At 36.7% G+C, this 18,008-nt stretch overlaps 1 protein-coding gene and 1 pseudogene across 3 annotated transcripts in view; both read right to left on the reverse strand.

The window, feature by feature from the left end:
* The window catches only part of PRKN (parkin RBR E3 ubiquitin protein ligase), a 1,996,139-nt gene that overhangs the window by 1,292,076 nt on the left and 686,055 nt on the right, over positions 1–18,008 (reverse strand). The gene's annotated exons all lie outside the window — the stretch shown is intronic.
* Positions 9,592–10,598, reverse strand: LOC138147803 (coatomer subunit epsilon pseudogene; annotated as a pseudogene).

The following is an 18,008-nucleotide window of genomic DNA, read 5'->3' on the forward strand; positions in this document are numbered from 1 at the left end:
TGTATTCTGGGAAGCCGTTGTCCAGGTCCCCCCCCCCCCCCCCCCCCGGCTTTGAAAAACCCAGATGTGGAAACCCAGATGCTGACTGGGTATGGATGTAATGGTTGGACAGTTTGGAAATTTGTCTACTTGATCTGTTTCTGTCTTGATAATTCTGCCTGTATACTTTGAAGTTCGGGGTGCTGACCTTTTCCCCTGAACAAGGTAAACAATATATGTCTGACTGATTAAAGTAAGCTTGTTAACCCATTTTGAGTTGCTTTCCTTTAACAAAGCAGATCCAAGAACCTGTATTGGCAGACACCCTGGAGATGCTGGGGTGCTTGCCGCTACAGATGGCTTCTGAAGTCTCTTCTTGTTCTAGATCTATGACCCCATGATCCTTCGCTATCAAGTTCACCCTGACAGTATCATGGCAACCAGAAGCCTATAGAAAGTAGAGAAGTCCTGGCCAATACTGGACCAGAACACCTATGAACCTTGATGTTATATTTGATGTCAAACAATCCCAGCTGAGCTTATAGTCCTATGCTGTTCAAAAAGTTCTTCTATTTATTTTTGGAAGTCATACCATGACTATGTTTACAAGCAACAGTCTAGGTCATTATTTGCTGCTATGTATCATGCCTCATACTCAAATTCAGTAATATAAATCTGAGGCCCTCCTAGCACAACACCCTGTTAATCAGGAAACTAACCCTCATAATCCCATGGTAACATGAACTTCTTCACATCACCATCTTGACAAGTATTAACTTCAGGATCATAATTTACTTCTGTATAGTACAGGGGATATCCTCACCTAAAATATCCAATCTGGAAACTGGTACTCCTAAGCAGTTTCCATACATGTAGGGCATCATCATTCCCCAATTTGTGTTGTCTCCCTAACTAGATAGCTAAGATCCTTGAGGGTAGCAACTGTTTACCTTTTTCAACTTGTGTTCCTAGCACTTAGCAATGTGTCTGACATATAGTAAGTGTCTAATAAAGGCTTTCTTATTTGTTTTAAATAGTCTTATGAACGAAGTTAACTCTCAAAGCTTATAAGTGACATACCATAAGAAAGCCCTCAGGCTACTACTTTCATGGATTTTGCATTTTTTAGATATGTAAAACTGAACACTACAAAAGGCACTTCTTTCACACATACACACAGACCCTCTTGTTGACCTAGTGTCATGAATCTCTTTCTGAAAGACTGGTAAGGCCCTGAAACCTACTGAGTTGTTGCTTTGGGGATTTCTGTCCATTTCACTTTCATTTTCACTGTCTGACTACAAGTCAGTGTTTGACACAAGAACTGGTTATCTTGCTATGCAGCCCAGAAATGATCAAGATATAATGACCATTTATCATAATCAGTGCCATAGCCAACAATTTAGCGGAAAAGTAAAAGTACTTGGCTGCTTCCATACTAATTAGTGGCAGATAGGGCTGGGATGGACCACACTGTCTTGGGAGTAGGGGGTGTACAGGGGAAAACATTACTAGAATGTATTTGAAGAGAGGAAGGCTGTTATAAGAGAGGCAGATTTAATTAGACTGGACTTCAAATGGTCTTGTATTCTCCACTGAGCAAGAAAAAGACTCAGATGAATTTTATTGATATGGAAAAGTTTCCATTGCATCCATTACCTGTCCTTTCTTGAAACAGACATAGATTTGAATGCCATACTCAGTTAATCTTCAGGAAGGTGACTAAGCAAGAATTTGTGTGCTCCCTTCCTGGGAGCATGGTATCTTATAGCAGCATTTGATACCATCCACATGACAAAGGATCAATGTTTCAACAAGGGCTAAGTGTATGAAGAAAAAATCTTTCAGAGCCTATTTGGCTATATTTCTGATACAATGCTTGTTCTAAGAATCTCCTCTATCACTCGAAGGAGAAGAAAATCCTGATGTAAGAGATAAATGATTAGTGTATGATTTATAATGATTTGAATATAATGTGATAATGAAATACATTGAAAAAGACAAGAAGGGGCAGCTAGGTGAGTCAGGAGGACCTGAGTTAAAATGTGGCCTCAGACACTTAACACACACACACAAAACTAACTGTGTGACCTTGGGTAAGTCACTTAATCCCAACTGCTCTGCCTTCTCCCCTCCACAAAGAAAAAAAAGACAAGAAAAGCTTTTTTAAAAGATTAAAAAGAGATGGAGTTTTAGGATTAGGGAATTGATATTCCATCTGTATACTGCCTACATCTAGAGTATTAGATTCATCTCAAGAAACTACATTTTATGAAGGATTTGTTAAGCTGTAGTATGTCCTGAGCAGGACAACTAGGGTAGCAAATCACCAAGGATTATGACATATGAGGATCAGTTAATAGAACTGATGATGTTCACCATGCCAAAAAGAAGGCATCAAGGGCAAGACAGCTCTCTTCAGGAATCTTATGGGGGAAAAAGTATTACAGTGTTTTGCTTATCAATTTGGTAGGAATAGTAAGGAATCAGACTTAGAAATGACGGGGCTCTCCCAAAGTAGAACATCTGGACTTCTTCAAGCAATGGCTGGATAATCACTTTTCAAATCTGTTGTAGGGGCATTTCTCATTCACATAAAGGTAGGACAACATGGCCTTTAAGTTCTGTGGCAGCAAGCACCCTAACATACCCGGGATGGTTGCTAGTACAAGTTCTTTGATCTACTTTTTTAAAGGAAAGCAACTTAAAAAGGGTTAACAATCTTACTTTAATTAATCAAATATATACCATTTACCTAGTTCAAGAGAAAAAGTCAGCACCCTGAACTTCAGAGAATACAAACATTAGTTAAAAGAGAAAATAACACAATTCAATAGACAAGGCTTCCAACTGTCTTGACCATTACATCCATACCTAGTTAGTCCCCAGAGAGAGAAACACCAACATCTGGGTTTTCAAAGCCAGTGGGCTTAATGGCTGCCCAGAGTTTCATCTGGCTAAATCACACACCTCTTCCCAAAGTGAGCCCCAAAGCAAAACCTCACCTCAGAGGTAGATATAACCTTCTCCAGAGTCACAACCCTTGTTACCCACTTGACTACAAAGTAACAAAAGTTGTGCCTTCCTGAAAAACAAACCTCCCAGCACAGGCTCCATGTGAGCACCTGCAGCCTGTTAGAGCGCAGAGTATATTTTCAAATCAGGAAAGGTCCTCAAATTAAATTTAGGCTTATTAAGGGACTTGGAAGATCTTCAAATTATAGTTACCATTACAAATTCCTATCCTGTTCTATTAAAACTTAACTTTGAAGTACCAGAAACTTTTTTGTGGCTTGTAGACAACTAAAAATCAACAAATTGACCTTAAAATTATGAAAAATCTCTATGACAATATAATGAGGAATGTTCAGCCACAAGCCTATTACAGTGACACATGGGTTGATAATTATTTGTACAGTGTCAGTATTCTAAAACTAAACGTTTTGCATTTTGTTTATTTGGCAGGGCTAAATGGATGTTGTCAAAAGATTAAATATAAAGTGGCTATAAATCTTCATTTAACTATTTAATAGGGAAGTAAACATCAACAGAGTCAGCAACAAAAATTCCAACTTCTTGCATACACAGATTTACTACAGCAACTGCTATTTATTATAAATACATACATGCAGATATAGACAGACAGACAGACAGACTGATAGATAGATAGATAGATAGATAGGCAGATAGATAGATAGATAGACAGACAGACAGACAGATATACCTGGCCTTCACATTTGTAGTAGACTCTACCTACTGATGGTCATCAAAACATATATAAGCATAGCTTAAAAGCTATGAGATATGAAAAAAAGTTTTTTGAATGCATCAACACAAAAATAACATTTCAACATAGCTGCTATTTTTTGAAGTATATATTCAATTCTAATCTGCTGCCAAAAAGGAGATTTCAACAAACTAATGACCTCAAAATCCCAGTTTAACTCATTTTTTGTCGGTATTATTTTTTTCTCTTCAATAAAATATGTAGCTGTTTGGTCAGTTCATCAAATGCAAGAAGTATTTTGCAGTTAACATAGTCAAAATAATATTCTATACTATCAATGACACCATAAAGTTACTGTGCCTTTCATATATATAAGTTTCATAAATAGTTTGACTCTGAAATGGAAAGTTAAGCATCATGAGGCAACTTTATTATGTGTGTGGAATTCTTGAATCTAAAGAAAATCATCATCAAAAGTAACTCAAAAGAACTAAATTATTCTTTTTGCCACAAATCCACGGATGCCGCATTAAAGATCACTGAGGTTCAAACTCAGTGAAAACTGTGGGGTAACAAATATTTTTAAATACATTACTTCCCATTAACCATTAGCTTTGGTTTGTTCTGGAGTAGCAGTGATGACAAAACAACTATACATAGCAGGGGTATGCATAGTTAGGCTGTACTCAAAGATACTAAAAGCAGGGACACTAGAATTACAGTAATAATATTAATGTGACAAACTGCTATATTAAGAGAGATGGATACCAGAAGTATTATATGGTTATGGGATGAATAGAATTTATTTGATTACAGACTTAAAGATGAGAATTTAGATCATAATCATAAAATAAGATGGGGCTGTTGTCAGGGATGAGTCACAGTCTGAATCCAGAACGATAATACAAAAAAGAGAGAAGAAAAAAATAGATTTCAGAACTACACTGGCTATACATGAAACTGGGAGGAGAGATGCTATAGTTGTCACTGAGATGAAAGTTTAGCTGAGTAGAGAATCAGAGAAGCCACTGAGTTTGATAAAGATGTTGTATACAGAAAGAGGCACAGGAGAGACCAATTCAGCCTTTCAATGAAAACACTTATTCAACACAGATGGAATGCAATGTGGTAGATAACTTCACATTTTCTACAAATGATCTCCATGTGAGGAAGAATACTTGGTCATAAGCACCCTTCCTTTATACAGAAACTTCAAAACCTTCTATCAGCTCTATAGAAGAAGAGAAGTACTGGCCAAACAAATGAAAGAATAGAAGGCAATGTGAAATATCTCATGGGAAAAACTACTGACCTGGGAAACAGATCCAGGAGAGATAATTTAAAAATTATTGGACTAACCTGAAAGCCATGATCAAAGAAAGAACCTAGAAATCATCCTCCAAGAAATTCTCAAGGAAAACTGCCCTGATGTTTTACAACCAGAGGGCAAAATAGAGGTTGAAAGAATCCACCAATCACCTCCTGAAAAAGATCCCAAAAAGAAAACTCCTAGGAATATTATAGCCAGGTTCCAAAATTCCCAGATCAAGGAGAGAATATTACAAGCAGCCAGGAAGAAACAATTTGAATATTGTGGAAACACAATCAGGATAACCTAGGATCTAGCAGCTTCTACACTGAGGGATTGAAGGGCTTGGAATGTAATATTCCAGAGGCCAAAGAACTGGGATTAAAACCAAGAATCACCTACCCAGCAAAACTGAGTATCATGTTTCAGGGGAAAATATGGGCATTCAGTGGAATAGAGGACTTTCAAGCATTCTTGATGAAAAAACCAGAGTTGAATAGAAAACTTGACATTCAGATACAAGAAGCAAGAGAAGCATGAGAAGGTAAACAGGGAAAAGAAATCATAAGGAACTTATCAAAGTTGAACTATTAACATTCCTACATGGAAAAACAATAATTGCAAGTGATGAAAGTTTTGTCAGTATGAAAATAGTTGAAGGGAATAGAAATATATATATATATATATGTGTGTGTGTGTGTGTCTATATATGAATACATATGTGAATGTGTGTATATATGTTTACAGGTATACATAGATAGAGGGCACAGGACCAATTTAATAGGAAGGGATGATACCTAAAAGGTGAAATTAAGAGGGGAGAAGAATATAATGAGAGGAGATGGGGAAAGACAGAATGGAGTAAACTATCTCATATAGAAGAGGCAAGGGAAAATGGTTACAATGGAGGGGAAGAATAGGAAGGCAAAAGGGAATGGGTCAACCTTATTCTCATTGAATTTGGCTCAGGGAGGAAATGAAATACACACTAAATAGGGTATCTCACCCTACAGGAGAGTAGGGGGGAAGGGGATGAGAGGGGTTATGATGGAAGGGAGGGCAGGCTAGTGGGGAGGAAAGTTGGAATCACCCACTTTTGAAAAGAGATGGAATCAAAGAGAACAAGTGGGAGGTGGGATAGGAAGGAGGGAACTATAGTAAATCTTTTACAATCTACTACGTTACATTTTGCATTAGCTACACATGTACAACCTATACTGAACTGCTTAGCTTCCCAGTAAGGGTGGGTGACAAGGGAGGAAGGGAATGAATCTGGAATTCAAAGTTTTAAAATAAAATGTTTAATATATATATATATATATATATATATGCTATTGTTAATACTATTTTACATGTAATTGGGAAATAAGATATACAGGCACTGGGGCATAGAGATCTACCATGCCCTACTGGAAAAGTTGAAAGGGGTATGGGAGAAAATATGGGAGAGAGCAGACTGGAAGAGGGGATATCCTGTGGGACTGCTATTCTGGGATGTTGGGTAGTAGAAAAATGGGGAAGAAATTTGTAACACAAAATCTGGCAGAAATGAATGACGTAAATCAGAAGTTAATAAAGCATTTGAAAAATGAAAAAAAAAGAAGTACTGAGACAGCAATTAAATGTTGAGATATAACAATATTTCAATTCTTCAAGTATCTGTAATACTAGCAATATGGACATTCTCTCTCCATCTCTCCAACTTTATTTTCATCATTTGTCTTCTTTATCCATTTGTTGAGTGTGAGGTGAATTCTTCAGGATTGTTTTTAGTTCACAATTCTTATTACTTCTAAGTTGGAGAATGTTTTGATAAGGATGTTAAGAGTTACACTTCTTTTGAAAACTGTTTATATCCTTTGAGTTACTATTTATTGTGGAATGATTTTTGATCCTATACATTTGTTATTTGTCTGGATATCAAGCCCTTATCAGAGATAGTCAAAACAAAGATGTATTCCCATTTGAATTCTTTGCTATTTTATTGTATTTGTATCAGCTTTAATCATGCAAAAATTTTCAATTTCATACAATCAAAAGTATTCAGGTTATCTTCTCTGTGAGCCTTATAGAGAGGATTGTTACTTTGGTAAGTATTGGACAAAATGTCCTATTAGGTCTTTTCTGACTCTGAAGTCACATAAGTCTTTTTGATTAAAATATTTGCCTTTATGACAATTTTGCCTGTATTACTTTAAATATATAACAGTCACAAAATGAGCTGTGCATCACTTGTTTTGCATCTCTCTCTTTTACCAACAACATGCCACCTTAGTTATACAACACTTTCCTACACAAAGCCAATGGCTGCCATAATCTTTGTAGAAAATCCCTGTGAACTCAATCCACACAGATCAGCAAAAGACTTCTTTAGCTATATTGAAGGCTATTGCTCTAATATAAATAATTTTTAAAATGACAAGCTATTTGATTTTTGGCTCTTTGATTTCATCCACTATTCATTACAGACTGGATTCCATTTCAAACTTGAACTGCATATTAACAAAATCTTGCCAGATGGAACTTTGCATAGATGCTGTATCTTGCTCCTGCCAGGGATGATTTGTATCCAAAAATGAACAGGAAAATGCAACAATAGATACTAAATGCATTCAAGTTTGGAAATAAAGATTAAAAAAAAACCTCATAGAATTCTACTGACTCATTTTCAGTGACATAGAAAAGCATTGCAAAGATGATAACTTTTTTTGACTCATCTCATAAAAGGCCAATATTGAAGTCATTTTTAAATGTATCTCATAGAAGCATCTTGGTTTGATTTTCCTAATAGAATATTCTTTGGTCAGCAAGTAAACCAATTCATGAGAATAAACTGAAAAATCTATATTTTTTGTTTTCTGAAAATTTATGTGATAAAGTTTTGAGATACCAGCTTGATTACTATTAACATGATCTGATTTTTCTTTACATTCAAATTAATGACTAATATTTTGCTTTCTAAATATCATGCTCATAAGATTAGAATTATAATAAAAGTACAGTACTATAATATTCTTGTATACTGCAGTAAGGCCCTCGAGCTACTCATCATTTGACAAAAAAAACAAGAATATAATCAATTTTGCACTCAAATAGATCTCGGAAGTCACTGTCTCTATATGAAGAACACAATGAAATCAAAACATTTAAGATGGTGTACACATCACAAAAATAACAGAATTTAGATCTGGATGGTACCTAAGGGATGATCTGGTTTGACTCATATACAAAAGGCATCTTCACTATAAGATATCTAATGGAAAGTATACTTTACTTTTTTTTCTTCTTCTTGCGATAGGTCCCAATCAATAGTCTACTTTCCATTTGGATTTATTATAAATATGCCCTTACAAACAAAGCATACAGAAACTATATTATTTGTCCAGATTTTCAGTACCTCATGTCAATAGTGAAACAGAAATAGTAAATAATGATAAAGTTGGGATGGCAACATGACCAAGCTTTTTTTCAGTATCCCTTCTTCTTCATATGACAACATATTGGTTGGAAACATTATACGGTACAAATAATTTTTATTATTACTATTACTGTTGTTCTTATGTTTCTGTGTGAATGTTGATATAAATATAAATGGTACCTTTAAGTTTTTACAGATTACATAATACTAAATTAATACTAAATTATGAATATATCTTTCTGGCAAAAGCTTAGATTAGATGCCTTACAAAGGGACTTGATTAAGTTGTTAAAGATGCTGGAAGCTGTGGTTCTTCCCAGTTTGGGAATAGAGGAAATAGAACTTGAGAGTCATATTTTATTCTATAGTGGGAGCTTTGAGAATCTCTTGAAAGGGGAGAGGACATGAAGCAGCATTGTGACGGAGACTGTTGACAGCAAGATGTGAAAATTCCCTTCCTCAGTTGATTATTTCGTCATGAGTACTTTGCTCAGGTGGCTTGATTATATTTCTCTATGGGCTTTACACTGGGGAAGAAGCTGGAACTGAGATCCCACTCTGCTCCTGGGGTAAGAGCTACCCCTGGAAACAAGTCCCCTCAGTCTGCTCTGGGTCTATATATAAAAGTTGGCAGTGGGCAATAAAGATGCCAGATTCCATCTGTTCTTGCCTCATTACCCCAGTATGAATCTACCTCCCTTTGCCCTGATAGCCTCTCCCTGGGCTGGAGCACTCTGAGCACAGCTCCTGACCAGACTCCATCTCCTGTGTCCTCAGACAGCTTTGTCTCTCTGCCCAGGGAGACCTGGACTAGAAAAATGACTCATTTTGAATTTTTGGATTTCCCCATCAAAATTTGGTTGGGTGAGTTTTCTACATCTGTTTTGAGTCTGGAGTGGAGCTGCTCACTGTATAGTTTCCTGCTACTGACATCTTCGCTTTGCATAAACTCTTTAATTTTTTAATGAATTTCCATTCAATTTGGTAAATTTGTAGAGGTAAAAGTAGTTATTAAGGTTCATAGAACTATTATAGTGAAACACTAAATCAAAATGACCTAGGTTTCTTTTTTAGACTTTAGCATTATTGGGCCATCAACAAATTAACATTAAAATACTTCTGTCCTTGTAAGTTAAGATTCTTTTTTTTTTTTCTGAAGAGTCTTTATTGGAAAAGGTGCTGTGGCTGGGAGCCTGGCCCAGAGTCCTCAGAAGGGACTGAGGGAGGCTGGGAGAGCCTGCAAGAAAGGGCAACACTTAAGCTGCAAAAGTAATGGTCCTGCATGGAAAGCCAAATGCTTCACTTTGGGAAGACTGGCTAGCATGTCAAAATCATTTTCCTTGTTCTGGTATTCTCTGATGAATGGCTGGGACCAGTGGGCATCTTTCAGTTGTGACAAGTATCTATTCGTGACCTTAGGGGCCTTCTCCAGGCGGTAAGACAAGACAATGAGACTGATAAGAGTCTCTGGGTGGCTGCTGTCCTTGTCAAGTGCCTCTTGGAGAACTCCCTCTGCATCCTCCCATTTTCCCTGGGCCATATAGCATGTGGCTTGGCCACTGAGCAGGAGCAAGGACAATAGACATCCTGCAGCTTTTCACCACCCATGGCCAGACTGACCCAGGCAGTGGCCAGCTGCATCAGAGTGGCGTCCTCATCTTGCTCCTGCATCCTTTTTAGCTCCTTGTGGGCTAGATCCAATGTGTCCAGCTTCAGGAGTATCTGTACAATCATGGCCATACACTCCAAGCACTCCCCCTGGTGCAAGGTGCACAGAGCAACATCCGGGTTCTTGTCATGGAAATAGATGGAAGCGGCCAACAACAAGAAGGTGGTATTGGCCACATCAACATTCTTGGCCATCTTTCTATCCAGGTCTGCAACAATCGCACCTCTCTGGCTTTCACTGGAAAGATACTCTGAGAACGGGGAGGAGTTGGCTTTGATTTCATCCAGTACCACACCATACTTTCTCTGTGTGTAAGCTCTGTACAAGAAGACATCTCTCTCAACTTCTTTTTTTGGACTGGAAAGCTTGACGCGCTGTGCTTCATTGATGAACTGCTGGTAGCTCCCAATGTAGAAGGCGTTCTTCACCTGGAACAGCACGTCCACCTCCCCAGGGTTGCCGGGGCCAGGCCAGGACCAGGAGCCGGAGGGGCCATCTAGCTACTGACACGGCCGGATACAAGGAGGAAGTCAAGAGATATATTTAGAGTGTAAGCTTCTTGAGGATAGGGAACATACCTATTTTTATCTTTTTACTTATCTGCTCCCCAGCGAAGGGCATTGGACATGGTAAATACTTAATAAATAATTGTTGAATGAACAATACATGGTCTGAATAAGTCACTTCTTGGCTCAAAAACTTTCTGTTACCCTGTTGCCTCTGGGATAAATTGTAAACTCTTAGTCAAGTTTATGAAGCCTGTATGGTTTGGCTCCAATCTAGATTCTAAGCCTAACTTCATATGATCTTCTGCAGTTTATATTTCAGACCAACTTAGCATTCCAATTTTTGCCTCTTTTGGTAGTACCAACCTTTCTCCATGCCTGCAAGTAAATCCTCATAATTTTTTTTTTTTGCTCCTTAAACCTTCAGGTAGCAGGCCCCCTTTTGTAATTACTTTAATGTTCTCCCCCAAATTATTCCTCTAGTTACTTAGTGTTTAGTTATCTCTATGTATGATATATTTCTTACAGAAGACTAAAATCCTTAAAGGAAGGAAAGACTTCATTTTTGTCTTCCTATTTGCAGAGGCCAGCCCAAAGTGGATGCATAGCTTTCTTAGTTGAACTGAATATGTGATATGGTCTACTTGTGAACATTATGCTATTGAGAACAAGTTGGGTTCCACAAAAAGTAAAAAGCCTACAAAATAATCGATGCAATATTAATGGCAATGATAGAGGTGGCCTGCCAAATATTTTCCTTTTAGAATTGCCAAGATTTAAGTATTACTGTGAGAGTGCTATTTAAGGTATACTAATGAAATTATTTTATTTTAGCAGGATTAAACAATAAACTTCACTCCATTTAAAAAAAAATAAGATTATTAAATAAGTTATTGAGCACCTTCTATGTGCCAGACACTGTCCCAAAAGATATACAAATATTTATCTCGTTTGCTCTTCACACTAACTCTATGTCCTCAGGCCTGTTGCTCTCACTATTGCTCTCTATACCACAAAGCCATAAAAATAGCACTATTCAGTGCTGTTCTGTGACCTTGGGGAAATCACAATCCCTCCCTGGGCCTTGTTCTTATTGTCTCTCAAAAGTAGGAGTTTAGCCAGACACTTTTAAAGTTTTCTACTAACTCTAACATTTAGTGATTTTGTGGGAAATCCAATAAATCATATGATTTATAATCCTTATTTTATAGTTGAGGAAACTGAGACATATGACAATTAAGTGACTCACACAGGTTCACAGAGAGAGCAAATGGTTAAGTTATATAATAAGCTGACACAGAAAGGAAGGATTTGAATTCAAGTCTTTCTTACTCTAGGCCCAGTACTTTATCTACTTCAACACATAGCTGCCTTTTATCAAGTGATGAGGTAGATATTATACTATATATAACCCATCAAAATGTTGCATTTTCAAAATAAGTAATACATGCAGAGTATAGAGACATAGTCTTGAATCAAACAGTTATATATCTATATATACATCTATATGTATCTATATATCACTATATGCTAACTTCTACTTAGACATCATTATCATAAAAACCCATGAGGCAGTAATCCTATTTAATTCTGTGATCAGGATAGCTCCTAGGTACACTGTAATGTTTGCTAAGTGTTTAATGATACTAATAATTATATTGTTGAAGGTAAAAGTAGATTTAATGGATGAGGGGAATGTTAACCCTCTTAATCCCTTTCTCATATCCAACTCGGTTTTCTTTCTATATAGAGATTTTCTTCACCTTTTATACTCTTCTACATTCTTATGAGGTCAACTCTCTAGATGTCTACTCATTATACTACTAATAGTTCAGTAGGTTCAGAACAGTTGGTCTTCAGAAAGAGAAAATGATATAGTGGACAAAAAAGCTTGACTTGCAAAATCACGAGTCCAGACCCAGACTGCAAAGAAATTCTACTAAATTCTGTGAGTAGCCTTACTACATGGCTTCATAATGACTGGTATAATAAAAAGATGAGCCAAGTCTGCTTATCTTCAATGGATGCATTTGCAAAAGAACCCAGCATGCTTTTTACTCCTAAGTGGAAAACCTAAGTGTTATCCCTAACTACTACTGCTACTCAGATCTAGACAATAATTCTGGGAAGGAATGGTTGTTCAGAATTACCAACTCTATCCTTATATCCTTTGTGTATGTATGTATTACTCACTGGTGGTCTGTGTATTATCAACAAACCCTGCAGTTAATTTAAGGGATTTGAGGTTATGATTCTGATTCCCGAGATCTAAAATTGGGCTAACTTACCAACTTCACTTCCAACTGCTGAAGTTAATATCTTCTAGTTTAAAATATTCCAATTTTAAAATTTTAGTATTAAAATCATGCCCTAAGTGCCTTCATTTGAAATAAAAAATCAAGACATCAAATTTTGATTAAACTAACCTTAGAAGTAAAAACCCAAAGTTAATCTTACCTGAGTCCACCCCAACATTTATCAATTTTTCAGATCATTCTTCCTAAGGCTGACATAAAATAGATACCATTGAAAGAAAGTGATTTGGAAACTGTCGAATTAAACCATTATTTTCATTTCTGTAGCAAAACTAGAATAGACTCTACATGTCTGTACTGTAGAAGACTGATTGACTGCTTTTTGCACATTAGGTCTCCCTATCTCAGCCCGGCTACGAGTGAAGTATCTGTTCATTGACTCTGTCCTACTGCTACTGTTTCCAGACTGGGACATTCTGGCCCTCTCGGCTGCCTGATGGCCTCCAGCTCTGAGCAGCTTACAGTATTAGTGGCAGAGTTACTTATATGAGAACTGGATGGGACTAACTGAAGAAATGCAAGGTTAGGCTTACTATGCTAAGATGGCAGCAGGGGGCAACAGGACTATCATTTCCTACAATACTCATACAAACATAACTTAATAAACAATACAATTTATTGAATTTCCTATAAAATCACAAAATATTATCATTAGCAGAAAACTGACAAATCTAGCTAAACTTAGCCTCCTTTTGAGGGACAATGAAACAAAAACAAAGAAAAGTACTGTGAACTCCCTAAGGTCACAAAGCAATAGGTGAGGAACTGGACTAGAACCATGTCTCTCTCACAGTTCAATACTTTTTCATAAAATTACATAAGCATGTTATATATAACTTCTAGTTATCAGGCTATCACCCTGTTGAATACTTTAAAATTCTGATTAATTTGAAAGTATGTAAACTTTTCAACCTAATGCCATATTACAGTTCCGAACAGGAATATATGATTATTTCTTTATTTTTTATAGCATAGGTAAAATAAATACATGATCTTCCAAAAGAAGTGTCCCATGGATGACTGGCAAAAGCAAAGCTATGTAGTTTGTTTTAAATTCCCTTGTCTAGGCTTTCAAATTGATATTTTAGGAATTAAATTGAGTACAGACATTAACTCATCATTTTCTCTAGGAGTCTTTCAACCAAGACAACTTATAAAATACTAAGTGTCTGTATGTCAATTACCCAGTGACAAACTTCTCCTGTAAAGTGAATGCTTAAATATTACCTGTCTTAAGCCCGGCTCATTATTCTTTTTTCTTTTAATAATTTGGCCTCAGTTTTTCTAAGGTCTCTGAAACCCTTTTTTCACACTTTCCATAGGCCAATAAACAGGGATGGGAAGCTCTTTGTCTTCTGAATCAGACCATCTACCCTTCTGACATAACTATGTGGTCCTTCTTATAAGCACAACACAGGCTATCTTTCCTATTGATTTCATTCCTATCATTCCTATTTCCTCCAGATTATGATACTATTTGAATACCAAGGTATTATTGCAAGGCACCTAAAAAGAAAAAAAAAACTGTTTTTAGCCTGGTATTTTGACACTAGATACGTCTTAACTGAACACTTTCATACAAATCCCTCTTCAAATTGTTCTCCATTTTCGTTTCTCCAATATTATTTTAAGTTTCAGTAATGCATTACATACTTAGATAACTTTTTGGAAGACTCCAGTTCTCCCAATCAATCAATGAACAAGTATTGGGTAAGTATCACCTATGTGCCAAGCACTATGCTAGGGAGGTACACGAGTACAAAGAATGAAACACTTCCTAATTTTACAGAGTTTGCATTCTAATGAGAGGCAAGTACATATATAAAAACATATAACATAAATATGGAATAAAAATATCCAAAGATATACCAAACACTAAAATGCAAGGTATTCGAGGAATTAGGGGCACAAGTAGTTGGAGGATCAGATAGGCTTAATGCAGAAGATGGTATCTAAGCCACACAGTAAAGAAAGAGAGGGACTCTGTGAGGCAAACATAAGGGGAAAGTTCATTCCCCACATGTGGAAGGGCAAATGAAAAGGCATTAAGAAGAGAGATGGAGTGTCATATGTGAGCAAGAGAGAGTTGGCTACTTAGGCTGGACTGTAGAATGCAGAAAGGCAAGTAATGGCCATTAAATCCAGAAAAGTAGATTGGCTTACTCTCATCTGAATTGGCTCAAAGAGGGAATGGCATCTACACTTAATTGGTTATAGAAATTTATATTATCCCACAAGAAAGCAGGAGAGGAAGGCGATAAGCAAAGAAGTGAAGGGGTGATAGAATGGAGGGAAGATTAATATAGGTGGTAGCCTGAAGCAAGACACTTTTGAGGAGAGAAAAGGTGAAAGGGGAGGGAAGAGAAAAAAACAGGGGGAGGGGTAAATTGGATGGAGGGAAATACAGTTAGCAATAGGAACTGAAAAAAACTGAAGCAAGTTTCTCTGATAAAGGGCCTTATTTGTCAAACATAAAGAGAACTGAGTCAAATTTATAAAAATGAGAGCCATTCCCCAAATGATCAAAAGATATGAACAGTTTTCAGATGAAATAATCACAGTTATCTATGGTCACATGAAAAAAATGCTCTAACTCACTATTGATTGGAGAAATGCAAATTAAAACAATACCAATCAGATTGGCTAATAGGACAAAAAAGGAAAATGACAAATGTTGGAGGGGATGTGGGAAAATTAGGACGTTAATTCACTGTTGGAGTTATGAACTGATTCAAACATTCTGTAAAGCAACCTAGAACTATGCCCAAAGGGCTATAAAGCCATGCATACCCTCTGACCTGGTAATACCAAGTCTGTATCCCAAAAGAGATAAAAAAAATAATAAGGAAAAGGACCTATATGTACAAAAATATTTATAGCAGCTCTTTTTTGGTGGCACAGAATTGGAAATTGAGGGGATACCTATTAATTGGGGAATGACTGAACAAACTATGGTACGTGATTCTGATGGAATGCTATTGTGCTATAAGTAATGATGAGCAGGATGCTCTCAGAAAAGTCTGGAAAGATTTACATGAGCTAATGCAAAGTGAAATGCACAATGTATGATGTAACAGTAAGACTATGCAATGAATATAGCTGTAAATGACTTAGCTATTGACAATGCAACAATCCATGACAACTCTGAAGGATTTAGGATGAAAAATGCTATCCATCCTTAGATAAAGAACTAATGATGTTTGAATACATTAAAGAATATTTTTAAAATTTTCTTTATTTTTCATGAGTTTTTATCCTTTTTTTTGGTCTGTTCTTTTTTTCACAACATGACTATTATGGGAATGATTTGCATGACTACACATGTATAATCTATACCAAATTGCTTGCATTCTCAATGGGGGGGGGAGGAGTGGTAAGGAAGGAGGAAGGGAGAGAATTTGGAACTAAAACTTTTTAAAATGAAATGTCAAAAACTGTTTTTACATGTAACTGGGGAAAAATAAAACACCAAATAAAGTAAAAGAAAAAGATAGGTAAGTTGAGACAAAATTATATAGGGCTTTAAGAGCAGAAAAGAGAAATTTACATTTTGTCCTAAAATAATTGAATTAAGAATTGAACTGTAGGTGTTCATGTGCGTAGGCAAGGATATTAAGCACCTGGAAAACTTAAAGTTAAGAGACATGACATAGATATTGAACCAACAAAGGCAAATGAGTGAGAGCAATTAAAAATGTAGGAAAAGAACCAAGAAAGAATAATGCCACAAAAACAAACTAACAGAAAAGAAGACATTATTGAAGAGGAGAAGGTGGTCAACCTCTTCAAATTCAGCAGAATGAGCTCTGAGAAAAGACCCTTACATTTTTTAATTAAGAATCAGTGATAACCAAAACTGAAACTGAAAACAGTTTTAGCTGAAAGTAAAAAGTTCAGTGATAAGTGTGGAACCCAGATGACAAAGGATGATGAGGATTAGAGAAAAGGAAGTGGCAACAGTGACTGCAGACAACATTTTCTAGTAGTTTAGCTAAAAAGAGTTAGAGAACAATAGCTTGAGGGGTGCTAGGATCTGGTGAATTTCAGGGTTTTTTGACATATAAAGGAGATGGGAATGTTTGAAAGAAGTAGGGAAGGCTCTGATAGAGAGAAGTAGAGAAGAAAGAAGTTGGAGAAAGAAAGGATGATTGAGGATGCCATCAGCTGGAGAAGACAGAAGAGATGAAATCAGGAGCCTTGTCACAGAGTCACTTAACTTTCACAGATAGGGGTAAAGGAAGAGAGACTAGAAGATGACAAAGTCAAGGAGAAAGAAGGAAATTCAACATGAATGGCCTCAGGGCAATCAGTCTGGCAGAGATAATTGTCTCTTGGGGTTTCATACAGGCAGGAAACCATGTGTCATCACACCATTACTTTCCTGCACTCCAGGCTCACCTTTTCTTTCTTTTATTATTAGAAGTTTTTATTGATCTCTTCTCTTTCTTACATCATCATACTAATCCTCAGTATTCTTCCCACTCTCCTTCCAAGAGAATCATCATATATAATAAATAGTATTTGTTTCAGAGGAAAAAAAAATCAGTATAACTGATTAGTACATTGAAAAAAATTCAAAACTGTGCCATCTGTGTCCCTCCCACCTCCACAAAGGGGCAGGCTGCAGGTGTCTTCTCATAGCTCTTCATTCAAGTCATACTTGATCTTTATCATTCTGTCATATTCATTTCTGATATTTTTGGTGTGTGGTTGTTCTTTCCATTTACATTGTCATAATTATGGTGCATACTGTTTTCCTGGCTCTGCTTTGGTCCCAACATTGTCAAATGCCTCCCAGATGCTCCATCAATACCTCAATGTCCAACTGCCTAAACTTCAACTCATTCCTTTGTCTCCTTACCAAATCACATCTAACTCTATAGCTCCCTACTCCTAGAGTCCATAGGCTCATACATTAAGAACCAGAAGGGTCTTCAGAAGTCATCTAAACCAACTTCCTCATCGTACAGAAGAGGAAACTAAGGTGGAAAGAATACAAGTGATTTGGCCAATGTCACACAGGTTGCAAGTGGAAAAGTCAGGTCTGGAACCCAGCTCCTCGTGACTCAAAATTCATCTTCAGTC

This window comes from Petaurus breviceps, unplaced genomic scaffold (assembly GCF_028583685.1).
Source record: "Petaurus breviceps papuanus isolate PSGF00001 unplaced genomic scaffold, PetGlider_PUasm1.0 90808, whole genome shotgun sequence".
Classification (NCBI taxonomy): Eukaryota; Metazoa; Chordata; class Mammalia; order Diprotodontia; family Petauridae; genus Petaurus; species Petaurus breviceps.